Source organism: Microtus ochrogaster, linkage group LG5 (assembly GCF_000317375.1).
Source record: "Microtus ochrogaster isolate Prairie Vole_2 linkage group LG5, MicOch1.0, whole genome shotgun sequence".
Taxonomy (NCBI): Eukaryota; Metazoa; Chordata; class Mammalia; order Rodentia; family Cricetidae; genus Microtus; species Microtus ochrogaster.
Genome location: NC_022031.1, coordinates 55,413,522 through 55,425,944, shown reverse-complemented (window position 1 = coordinate 55,425,944; position 12,423 = coordinate 55,413,522). Strand labels below are relative to the sequence as shown.

Here is a 12,423-nt window from a genome sequence, read left to right as displayed (position 1 = left end):
GTTACAAACATTTCTTTCTAGTTTTTGTATTGGTTCTAGGATAATATTCTTTAAAGCTTCTAACAAATACAGTCAGTGAAATAAGCATTTAAAAAATGAAGCTGTGCATACTGTGATATATCTGGAACTCCAGTGATTTGCGGCTCCAAAGGCTAAGTGAGGCAGGATGCTCTCAAGTTTCAACTTGGGCAACATAGTAAGCTATTTCCAAACAGAAAGGGAAAAAGAAAAATAGTGATATAGTTTAATGCTAAACGTGTCTCAAATGTGTCAGAACTCAGGTTTGCTTATTTATGGCTTTGGGTCCTACTGTCTTGAAAATAAAGTTTGATGCCCCTGACCATCACCTACACTAACTGTACTCTGTTCTTCTGGACTCGGAAAGAATGAGTAACAGACTTCTGTTAAAATGACCACAGTGTACTTTATTTAATGATTTTGGTACCTTGTGTTGCAATAAAATAAAAAAAATCTACAAAATCCAAATATATAAAATTTCAAGTTTTCTTTTTTTTTTTAAAGTTTTACAAGAAAAAAAAATCAGATAACCCAGGAGATTTATTCATTATGAAGCACTACTTTCCACTTCATGTCATCACAAATTGCAACTTGCTTAACTGACCAAAATAACTATAGTACCGCAGTAGATCAAATACTCCACGCACTGTGCTTTGAGCTAGGGCACTCGGGGCCACTGCCCAGGGCAGCAGCTCCTGCCGAGAAAGACACATGTACAATCGGAATGCTAAAGGAATGTCTGGCTATGCGGGGTTGGAATATGTATATCTCTCTATATATATTTACAGGAAGGAATTTAATAACTCATTTAACTCTTTTTTTTTGTTTTCCAAATAAAATTCCAAATACATTTGTACAGTGTTTACAAAGTAAGAGCACAGGACCGGCAGGTTTGCACCCGAGGCCAGGCACCGCGCTGTCCAGGGGAAGTGTCTTCACGTTGCCTGCACACACCTTATTTCTGAAATGGAGAGAGAAACACAAAAATGGCCACTGTGGATCAGAATACTATGTAAGCTGAAGTTGGGAGCTGAGAACCCAGTGTCTGTTCTCTTCAGGTCGTTCTTCATCTACCAGCATTGGGTTTTTTTTTCAGAGATAAATTTAGAAAAAATAAATGGACAGAGGAAAAAACCCACAACATATTTAAGGCAAATTAAGTAAATATATACAACCTCTCTTTATGCTGGGTGGAAGTGGTTTTTATTTTTAATTCCAAACTATGCTTAGAAAGAAACCAAAAACAGTAGAACTGGCGGATGTCGAGCTGTTTATGCCTTCTTAAAACTTCTGAAAATTGCTTCACACCAAATAACATTTTGATATTTTCCATGAAATAATTTAATAATGGCGAAGTGAACGGTGTTTCTAAATCAGACACCAGTAGCTGAGGTAGTTACATGTGAAACTTACAGGATAAAATCATGAGCGAATGAAGAGCCTGTGTCAGCAGTCCAAACCCTTGTCATTTGGAAGCAGGTTCACCTTGTACGATGGCTTCATACACAGCAAAACGGTTGTCCTCACGGATACCCTTGGTTCGTCCAGACTGTCAGCGTGACTGGTGCTTTCCCAAGCCCTTGCTTGGATGGAAATACAGAGGAAGCAAGCTTCCCAGTCTTCTGTAGCTAACTCTTTCACAATACATACACTGAAGTCATCATACAAAGTAACATTATTTATCATTACTGGAAATTCCAACCCTAACTGCAAAAGAATGAGAGAGAATGGTAACCAAAAGGAGAGACAGTATTCTCTCACATTAGCTCTAAATTCAGGGTAGTGCTTGGCTTCAAAGAGGAAAGACATCTTGGTTTCCTATTGACTCTCTTCCTTCTGAGAACAGAAGCCATATTCCCATCTATCACCGGGTCCTTTTGAGGCTACTGAGCTACCTGGCTATGGAGAAGAAAAGCAGGATTTCTCTCTCTCTCTCTCTCTCTCTCTCTCTCTCTCTCTCTCTCTCTCTCTCTTTATCAGAAGCAAGATTCCCATTCAGGTCAACCATGTCCTCTTCCATTTTGCCCCACTGATGAGAGAAAGCGAGGCTCAAATAAACAGTTGACCAAAGAGTGGATGAGAAAGCTTTGTGAAGTTAATATATTAGTGATATAGTTGATATAAATAAACTGGGAGATTTTTCTTTTAAGCAGACGAGAATTTATCTCTGTGTGCCTGGGTTTATCACTTGTTCATTGAAAAGAATGTTAGCCAGATGCAGCCATAGAACTTGGCAGTTGTACTTAGAAACAATCAGATATGTGGCACTCGCCGAATGATGGGCCTGGAGTGAGTAATCACATGCATCTGTGCTAAAGGACGCGTTGTTGGCACTGTGCTTTTCTCTGCTGGTGAAAACCCTAAGCCATTGCTTCCCAGAGCTGTCCAGCCCTGGCATGCTTAGGTTCTGTGTTGCACTTGGTGATAAAACCTCTCTGTCGCATGTTCTCTGCAGTGCCTCCTGCTAATCCCAGAAAACCCACCTGAAATTCAACCGAATAGTTGACTTCAGGTTTCTGTATAAAACTGAATAAAAACTGATCCTTAGTTTCATGATAGAAAGGATACACTTTTGCATTTTGGGTAGAAAAATATTGATATCGGAAGGGGATAGAAATTGAGGAATATTCAAATTACCTTTGACTCATGCCTGGTGCTTACGTGACCAGTCTGTGCTAACAGATTTTTCTGGCAGTGCAGATAGTTTGAAGGTGTCACACAATTTTCTATGATATGATCGTGCTGCAGAAAGCCTAATGTCATGCATTAGAAATGTTTAACCAATTTGAAAATTTAAATCTTTGATTAAGTCCAATGGAAAATAAATTTTAGAGTCCAGAAGAGATTATATCGGATGTCAACATAGTATGTAATTCAAGTGCAGTATGATTTTGAATTCATTCCTCAAGGGAAAATTTGGAAACTATTTCAATTTTTAAGACTATAAAATTTATTTTGTAGATGAGTATAATTGTTAAACAAGGGTACCCAAAGGAGCCACATCCTTAAAATATTACCCCCATTTTCTAGCATAGTTCCATGGGTATATTCTTACTTCACAGTATTGCCCCTATGACTCAAAACTTGCAAATGTTTATAGCCCCAACTCATATTATATACATTTAGTTCTGGTTATGTTTAGTCTTTAAAGCAAGGGGACACATTGCTTTGGTAGAGGTGTCCAGGATTTCACCGGGGCTGTTTTTCCTACATCTTCCTGCCTTTTTAAATCTTTCATAGGACTCACTTCTGTGTATTGCATTTATGCAGGTCCACTCATTTCAATATATTGCTGAAACTATTGTACAAGCACTTCTCTGAAATGTTTGAAATACATTTCTAACGTGAAGCCAAATCAGCTCAAGAGTTCTAAACAGGAAGGGGGCTCCACATTCTTCTGTGGCAAAGGTGTTAGGAATGAAACACAAACCCAGATAAATCATTCCAAATCAAATCTTAATAATATAGCCATCCAGGACTCGGTTCTAGAAGTTCAGTTGGCATCACCAGTACTGCATTAGACTGTACCTGGTTCTAAAAAAATGGGGGCGGCCATGCAACTCCTGAGGTATCAGAAAGGGCCAGGTTTTCTAGATGTATTTATGAACACTTAGTACAATTCGATGTGATTAAGAAGAAAGAGGTCTATCTACCTGGAGACACTCCAGGTCTATATGAAAGCTGCTTGTTCTCATTAAAGGCTTGTAATTTCTACCTAGACCTCTAAGGGAAAAGTTTCTTGTGTTAACTGGAACAGCTGTTATTTCTCAGACAATTGCGGTACCCACTCTTCTTAGCTCTGTGGCGCACACGGTTCTCCACGCTCCTGCTACTTAGCGAGAGGCGTGGTACTCTCTAACCCAAGTCTTTGCCAGCTCTTGCAGTCTTTAAAACGCCCTATGAGGTAGGTAAACAAATAACCTCACTCTTTTATATGGGATCAATGAGGCCAAAGTAAGTGTTGAGGTAAAGGGCTAGAGTAGGGGTCAGGACCCAGGTGTGGACAGATTCCTGGTTTCTTTACTCCTGTCTCTGCCACAAGCCCTCATGCCTGAACCCAGAATGGAATACACGCCATAGTGTAAAAAGATATTGTTTCATTTAATATCTTTAAACATGTGTAAAACAGTCACAATGTTCAACACAGGGATTTCTGCTTTTCAACTAAATTATAAATTTCACATCAATCTCCTCATAATCAAAGACCATAAGGGAAACTGCTTTTCTGTGTGCAACTTCCAATCAATTGCTCCTTTTTTGTTGTAAAATCACCTGTAACACAGGTGCAGAGACGGATGACTTAAAATCCCAAGAGGAAAAGGAAAGCCAAAACCTTCAGGGTGCATGTAAGCAGTGTTTGGGCGGTGGGGGTTGTGGGCACCTCAGCTGTGGCCACAGCTGTGTTCAGGGTAGGGTACAAAACAGCCAAGTAGCAGTGGACAAACATGGCTTAGTGGTGAGGTTTAGGTGTTCTAAACCTAAAGAAAGGAGAGACTCAAGAAGAAATTTTGTCATCTGCTCATGATGTTATTCTTGACTCTGAACGTAGGGTTTCACACAATCAAAACCCTCCCTGGGTCCTTGGGAACCTTTGCTCTGTCTTTGGAAATCTTTCAAGATGTTTTCATAACCAAATTCCTCTTCAAGATTTTTTTCACCTACAACAAGGGCCCCAGAGTACACTGAGCCGCTGAAGAGCTCTTAAAGGGAAATAGGTCGGACAGGTTGTGTGTTTTGCTGCCAAACATCACTCGACTTAAGGACATTCGCATCTTCACCACCCAGCAGCTCAGAAGGAGCGGGATCAATTCCCCAAGTTACCAGGAATCAACACACCTGGGTCAGTGTTAGGGCCCGAAGCCCTCCTTCTGGAAGGCGGCTTTCCTTCGCGGTCAGCATGTCTGTTTCCCCGCTCCTGGAGAAACGTGGCAGGGATTAACTAGGGAAACCCTCACGTTACAATATTCACAGTAAGCAGCGATTACTTGTGAACTGGAATGACATCAGCAAACCGAATCCCAATGTTAGACAACTTGTTTGATTTGGGGAAAAAAGCCTTTCTCCTACAACTGTAGTCATAACATTCACCATGAAGTAATTCTATCAAACAATTTAAACGATTTTAGCTTTAAGAAATTATAAGTGACACGTAAAATAAAAAGTTGTATTTGAACAATAAAAAGTTAAAAATTTTGTATTTTCCTTAAACCATTCTGTTTGGTAGATTTTGTAAATGTTTAAGATTTACAAAGAGCAGAATAATGATAAAATAATAAAACATAATTCTAGCAAAGGCTAAAAGAAGTTTCCTTGTGTAGGAAAGCTGCTGCAAGGCCTCGAAGAGCAGCCATGTTCAGGAGGTCCTCACTCAGTTGTGTTTAGCCACCCGACCCCTTCCACCCACACGCTTTCAGAAAGAAAATAAAAGTAGACCACAATTGCTCCGCACGATTTATTTCTCTTTGCACAGCAAAGAGAACCGTTAGCAGCAGAATGTCTCCAACAAAAGATTCCTACGCCAGAAAGTTAAGTTCCACCAGCCACACCTGAGCAGTTTGTCTGTGTGCACGCCAGACAACAGGATGGGAAACCATAGGCTTGGAACTCCTGGACTCTGGCAGAGAGTTTCCAGATACATGCCACGACAAAACCATAGGTGCTGCTTGAGCGGCCGACTTCTTGATTACTCCTAGGGGTATTTGCATTCAGGTGGACAGTCTTTACTTTTAAAGAATGCTACAGTGTCTACTTTGGTTTGGTGAAAATTGCTCGGTAATCATCTGGAAAATTCAAAGAAGCCAGTCATGAGGAACAGTCAGACCTTTGGGGTGATCAACAGTCTAGTGTATTTTGTCTCGGTGGGAAAATTGCATAACTGTCCTTTTGTTTTCTTCTGTTGTTCTGAATATGACTTGCACAGACTTAGGAGTCCCGGAATAGGTGCACAGATCAGGTGGCTGACTGATGGACTCAAGATCCAAACTGTGTTGCGAGAAGGATGATACTGGCTGAACTGGGTTGTGTGTGTTTGAACACAGACCTGTTGTGACTGACATATTTACAATGGGATGATGAGTAAGGCCGTGGTAACCCTGAATCTCATTGTTATTAACAGAGGGATAATTAAATACTTTATGTATAATAAGTAAGGGTGATTTATAATCTCTTGTTTTATTATTCACCAGCAGCTCTTGATGTACAGAGCATTACAGGATCACTAATCAAGGAAAACCACCAGAGCTAAGGTTTTCTTAGAAAAAGCCAGTCTTGAAATGGAGCTTCCTATATGACTTCCATCTTCCCACATTAGCCAGGCCTTGTTCCTTTATAAGAGGACATGTGCATTGCCATAATTACAGAATGGCAGAAATTAGTTTACGTGGCTACTTTTAAAAAAAAACTTAAGTGTTCCTAACAAGAGATGGACAGGTTTTTCTTGGCTCTGTACCTTGTTAGAAACCTTCTATCCTGGTACCCAACACTATTATGGTCACAGGTACTCCTGAGCCTTATTAGGGAGCACTGTTATTGTTCCTATGTCCCCACAGTTAACCAGTTCATGGTACATCCCACAGGAGGGTGTAGGGTTAGAAAACAAACATATTTCAGCATACTAACCTGTGAAGGTTACCTTTCTACCATTCAATTTTAATGGTTACATCCAGAGATCACTCTCAAAATAACTTGCCTGGGTACCAGCATGGATTCCTAGGAGTGCTCTCAGAAGCTCTGGGAACATCCTGCTAGAGCCACCAAAGTGCTCCTATGGGGACACAGCGATCCGTACTCCATCTTCTTCTTCCAAAGCGCTTAATGGACACACTTGACGACTTTTACTCTTTTATCTAGATCTACCTTCTAAAACCGAAGCCAAAAGAGTATAAGGAAAATTTAATTAAGGCCACACGCACATCACACTCTCGCATACTCTATAACTGAACTCTGACAACTTCATTTTCACCTTTATTTGAAAAAGAGAAATGAAAGAAATCACAGTTGTAAATTCTTTGTCCTCCTGTCTTCTTGTAAATGAAAATGTTGGCATTAATGCCATTTGGTTGGTCACCTTTCAGGTCATAACCGAGATTGTATGTGATCTGAGAAGCCATAGGCTAGTTGATTCCTTGTTGAAATGGATACTGGCTTGGAACTGATAATGTTACCACTTAGGAAGGCAGGCATCAAATTACTCTGTAACTACCCCTTTAAGTTCAAACTGCAGATTTCACCTCTGAAACTGAATTATCAACGAAAGCTTTACACATTGGTTATTATCATGCTGACATGGAACAAACCAAAAGCAGCGATGGTACTCAAGATCACTTATTAAAAGATAACAGACTCTTTTCATTTCCAAGTGGGTTTCCATCCCCTTGAAGCAAGTCCCTTTGACCCATACCCATCTCTCTGAGCTATACAAGCCCCCAGGAATTCCTTGGCTTATTTTTTTTTTAAAGCAGTTCTTACTAGAAAAGGTAAAGAAAGAGGATGGATACCATGGACACTGACGGCATTTGTGGTGAGAGACCAGGTAGCACGATTTCCTCAGCTCTGCTTCTCAGAGGTTGTTCTCTTCAGGCGTGGACACGTCAGGGCACAGCACTGAACAAGTGGCCCTCTGCCATCTGCTGATTCGTGTTCTCTCCTAGTAGTTTGATTATAATAGTACAAGTCAAGAATTTCCAAGGTTTAAGTGTCTGTTAGATTAATGAACTGCAATTCATCTCCAGTAAAACTTGACAAGTTCCAAGGTGTTTCTGTAAAAAAAGAAGGGGACCCAAGCATGAATAGTCTGAGCTGTGTGGCAGCTTTGGCTGTGTCTGAGGGTCCTGGCTCATTCCACTCCTTAGTTCTCTTCACAGAGCTCCATGACTCTAATTCTGACCAAGGACAATGCTTCCCCTTAAGCCTTTGGAACCAACTCTGGAGACCTAGCTCTTATTATGCACAGCACTTTCGAAGGGTTCGCAAGGGAAGCTGAGTATGTCAGTGTTGTGAAATGCAAGTTCTAATTCTTTCACCAGCTGGCTGGTGTCCTCTGGTTACAGGGCGGGGTCCCATTTTTCCTGTTTTTGAGCAGAATAAAAAAAAATAATCATGGGGGCTCCACAGAAAACCACAGGTTTAATTGCCGTGTGAACTTCATGGTACTCAACACACTCAAATCAAGTGCCGGCTTGGGTTGCAGTGTGAGTGTGCGTTAGGACACTTTGCAAGTTTGGGATAAAAACAGGAATTTCTTCCAGTGATGGAAGCTCAAAATGTATTTTCCACACACTTAGGGGTATCTTAGAACTTACTGAGAATGAACTAATTTGAAATAATTAGGTGTTGATTGGATACAACTCCATACCAGAATGCCACTACAGTAGTTAAATTAAATTAGCTTAAACCCAACATCTCCATTTGTTCCCATTTGCAACACTTGAAGTAAGAATGTGATTAATTCCATTTTAATGCAAATTAAGAAGTAGAGAAAGGAAAGGGCAAACCGGTTTAATCTGGTAGATCCAAGTATAATAAAAACACAAGACCTCGCATTTTCTGAAACTAATAACAGAGTAGGTGGCAGGTTTCAGTACTAGCACAAAAGAAAATTTTATGTTGTACCATGTTGCTAATATTTGCTTATTATTTTAATTAATTAATTTGATGTTAAATGAGGTCTTTGTTCTGCAAGCATCTCATCCACAACTATACGCTTCTATTGTGTGTCTAAATGTCTAAAAAGTGATGACCTGGGGTTGGATGAAATGATGGTGGCTTGAAGCTCTGTGGCCAGGATGTGGTATCACTGTTCCCTTCTCTTCCTTTGAGCAATGACGTAGGGCTCACAGTTATGTAGATGCTGCATGTCTGTCGGTGTGTGCCAATTGCTTATGGGTAGTTAGAGGAAAATCCTAGAAAAGTTTTTGTTTCTTTACTGTTCACTGGAGAGTTAAGTATAGATGGTGGTGAGGGCAGCATCAGTGTGCTAGAGCAGAAAAGGGTAGGAGATGAGGCCTGGGAACCAGCTGAGCAGCGGAAAACCTACTGTCAGTTGCTAGGACAAATGCTGCCTTGTACCTGTTTGCTGTCTAGGGGCTGTGGTCACAAGGGTCAGGCTTGCTGAGTAAATGACCAAGGGAATCAATAAGGGTCTTCTACATGACCCTGATTGCAAAGCTTTCCTGATTCCAGTTGTTTTATCTACAAAACAATGGGGATTTCCTTTAATATTCTATTAAAATTACTGAGCTCTGATTTAATAGCATTTCTCCAAGACCTGCTTAACTTAAAGCAGGAGGATAGATACTGCTTTGCATTTGCCATTGAAACCGACCCTTGCGAGAATTTTAAAAACCAAAAGCATATTGGGAAATGATTTGGTTTATTATCTGCTCCTTTTTCAGCATCTGATCAAGCTACACACACAGTTCCTATGTAATGCCCGTTCCGAAGTAAGGGCCTCGATGGGCAGATTAGCCATCCCCCTTCTAGTTCACTGCCTCTAAACTGGAGGGGCGGGGAAAGAACATGCCAAATGTTTTAGAATTCAGCAACTATTTAATAAACACTGGTATAGTCTTTGAATCTAATTCTTCAACCTAAGATGATGTTTCTAGATTAGTGCTAATGCTTTAAAAATCCTCTTAAACTCTTGTCACATAAGATAGTAAACAAAATTTAATAAAAAAAAAGGCAATGGGAATAGATTACTTTATAGCATGAAAATGATGTCATCTCAGAGTCTCTCTCTTTCACTAAGTAGATTTGATAACTTATTTTTTTCGTCTCCCTAATTGGGCAATGATGTGAGACATATGTACACTATGAGGAAAGAAGTCCCAGGTTACTTTATATTTCCGAATTTTTTAGTGCAGATCGGGGTCATGGACTGGGAACTACTGCCTAAATGGAAAAACAACACTGATGCACACATAAGGAGTCAGAGTTGAAGTAGTATTCAGGTTCATGTGATAGAGACTTTCATTTCTTACCATCGGTAGTTCTTTGAGGTTTTCATTTTGGTAGACTTCCTTGAGTTTTATGAAATGTTCCTCAAAAAAATTGGGACATGATTCTGGTTTTCTATTCGACTTGCTGAATCAAAAGTGGGCTTGGTGAGGTTGCCACAATTCTTAAAAATCTTTTAGTTGGTAGAAGTTGGGCCTAACTTTTATTTCTAGGTTTCGCTAGCCTAGTTGTGGTGCCTTTGGCAAGCCAATTACTGTCTCTGAGCTGAAGCTGTGTCAGACAAAAATGCTATCATTCACCATTGGTTGTGAGGTGTTCATGCGATCCCAGAGGTAAGGGTTGTCAGCACAGCACCAGCATACAGTGAATTCTTCAAAATGATACTCTCATATGCTATGGAAATCAAACAGCAAGGAAAGCTACAGGCAAACAAGCTAGCCGAAGCAGCATTAACTTAGTTTGTTTTTGTGCTTGTGTTTGTCAGTATAATATGCAGACCTTTTACCTGATTGATTAGAGGAGTCAGAGGCAGCAAGCCTCCTTGAGTAGCAAAGCCTGGGCTATCCAGTTTTCTAAGTTTTGCATTTCGGGGCAGGGTTACTGCATGCAATAAACAAGAGTCTAATTATTGCTTCCTTGTGGAATCCAGGGAAAATTTCAGGTAGAGGGTGAGGTTGCTGAATGCCTTGACCACCCTCTGGAGAGTTTCTGAGCCCCTCATTTCTGTGGGCACATGGCTGCTTGCCATGTCTTCCATTTGGCTCTCTGCAGTGGGAGCTGCTTGTGAGTAGCCTAATTGCTACAATTAGCAAAATTAAATGACTCATTATGTTTTTATCCAATTCCACCCACATGCAGCAGTTTTCCTTTCAAATGGCTAATGATCCCGTTGAGGCTGTCCGTCACAAGAAAGAATCCAGAATCTTGCAGTGGGCCTATTTTCAGAATAGCAATTGGACAAGACCTGTTGGCAGAGAGCGCTGTCATTATCTGATGCTAATATAGGTGTCTGAGAGAGGAGAAAGGATGTCGTCTAGTGATTAGGTCATCTCCCGTTTGGATATACAGGCTGGGGAAAGAGGCTCAGCAATGGGAACTAAAGTGAAACCACCAATTCCTAGTCACACAGAAGCATCAAATGTTGGGTAGCAGAGGGCTGCCACGAGTCCAAAGCTGGCAGATGTGACAACTTTGTTTATAAAAGTGACACTGGATTACTAGTCAAAGGAGTGGGAAATGATTTGTGTCCATCAGTAAACTGATAACAAGGTCCACCTCAGTGCTGCTGTGTTGTCAGCTTCCGGCTCCCCCCTGTTCTCCCAGAGCTGGATTCTGATAGACAGTTGGAACTATTTTAATTCTCCTTGAAAAACTAAAAATGCAGGCATCTACTCCAAGCTTTATATAGAAACAGTCATGGCTAATGGCAAAGATTTGTGCGGAAAGCAAGGGAGTACGTATTTAGTCTGGAAAGTGGTTCATTAGAAACAAATTCTCCGGAGGCTTGTCTAAACATTGTGTCAGAACTTGCATCCCCCCAGTAGCATCAGCTGCATTTGAAAGTGACTGCACAGCCATGCTCAACCGTGTGTGAACATACAGGCTTTCCTTGGCTTAGTCCAATGGATTCCGCGAACTTTGGAGTGACACAGAAGTTCTCAATCAAGCCACTTAAGTGATGAGAAGCTTAAGGAGGGTAAAATTCACCCTAGCTAAAATGTAAGGAATTGCATGTTTTATAGGCCTGGACCGTAAGGACAGTTGATTTTTAAAAAAAGGGATGCATAGAAGATTCTTCTCTAAAAGGTTACATGTCAATAACATACCATTTCCTAGGCATTGAAGAACAGAATGTACTTTATTCTTGTCATCTATATGTTAGCAATAAGGGATTTCAAAGAGTCATGGAGATTTAGGCTACTCCATGAATTTCTAAATTTATGTGTGTGTGTGTGTGTGTATTTGTGTGTGTATACTAATACAATATGAGTGTCCGTCTTTCTGTCTGTGTCTGTGTATATATTACATGTGTGTGAAAGAACATGTGTGCTACGGTGTGTATGTGGAGGTCAAAGGACAACTTTGTAGAGTTACTTCTCTTCTTTCAACTTTACATGGGTTTTAGGGTGCAAACTGAGGTCAGGTTTACACCATTGTGCACTGACAAGTTTTATTACTGAGTCATCTTATAGGCACAAAACTTCAAAAATCTATAATCTATCTATCTATCTATCTATCTATCTATCTATCTATCTATCTATCTATCTATCATCATCATCATCATTATCTATCTATCTATCTATCTATCTATCTATCTATCTCTATCATCTGTCTATCATCTATCAATCATCTATCTACTATCTATCATCTATGTACTATCCATCATCTATCTAATATCTATTGTCTATCTACTATCTATCTATCTACTATCAATCTATCTATCATCTA

At 40.3% G+C, this 12,423-nt stretch overlaps 1 long non-coding RNA gene across 1 annotated transcript in view; it reads right to left on the bottom strand.

Annotated features, from left to right (window-relative positions):
* Positions 1-407: 407 nt before the first annotated feature.
* Positions 408-12,423, bottom strand: part of LOC106144212 — a 15,628-nt gene continuing 3,612 nt past the window's right edge. Inside the window, exon 2 of the long non-coding RNA XR_001229280.2 lies at positions 408-7,775. This is a non-coding gene — a long non-coding RNA (uncharacterized LOC106144212). The remainder of the gene's footprint in view (positions 7,776-12,423) is intronic.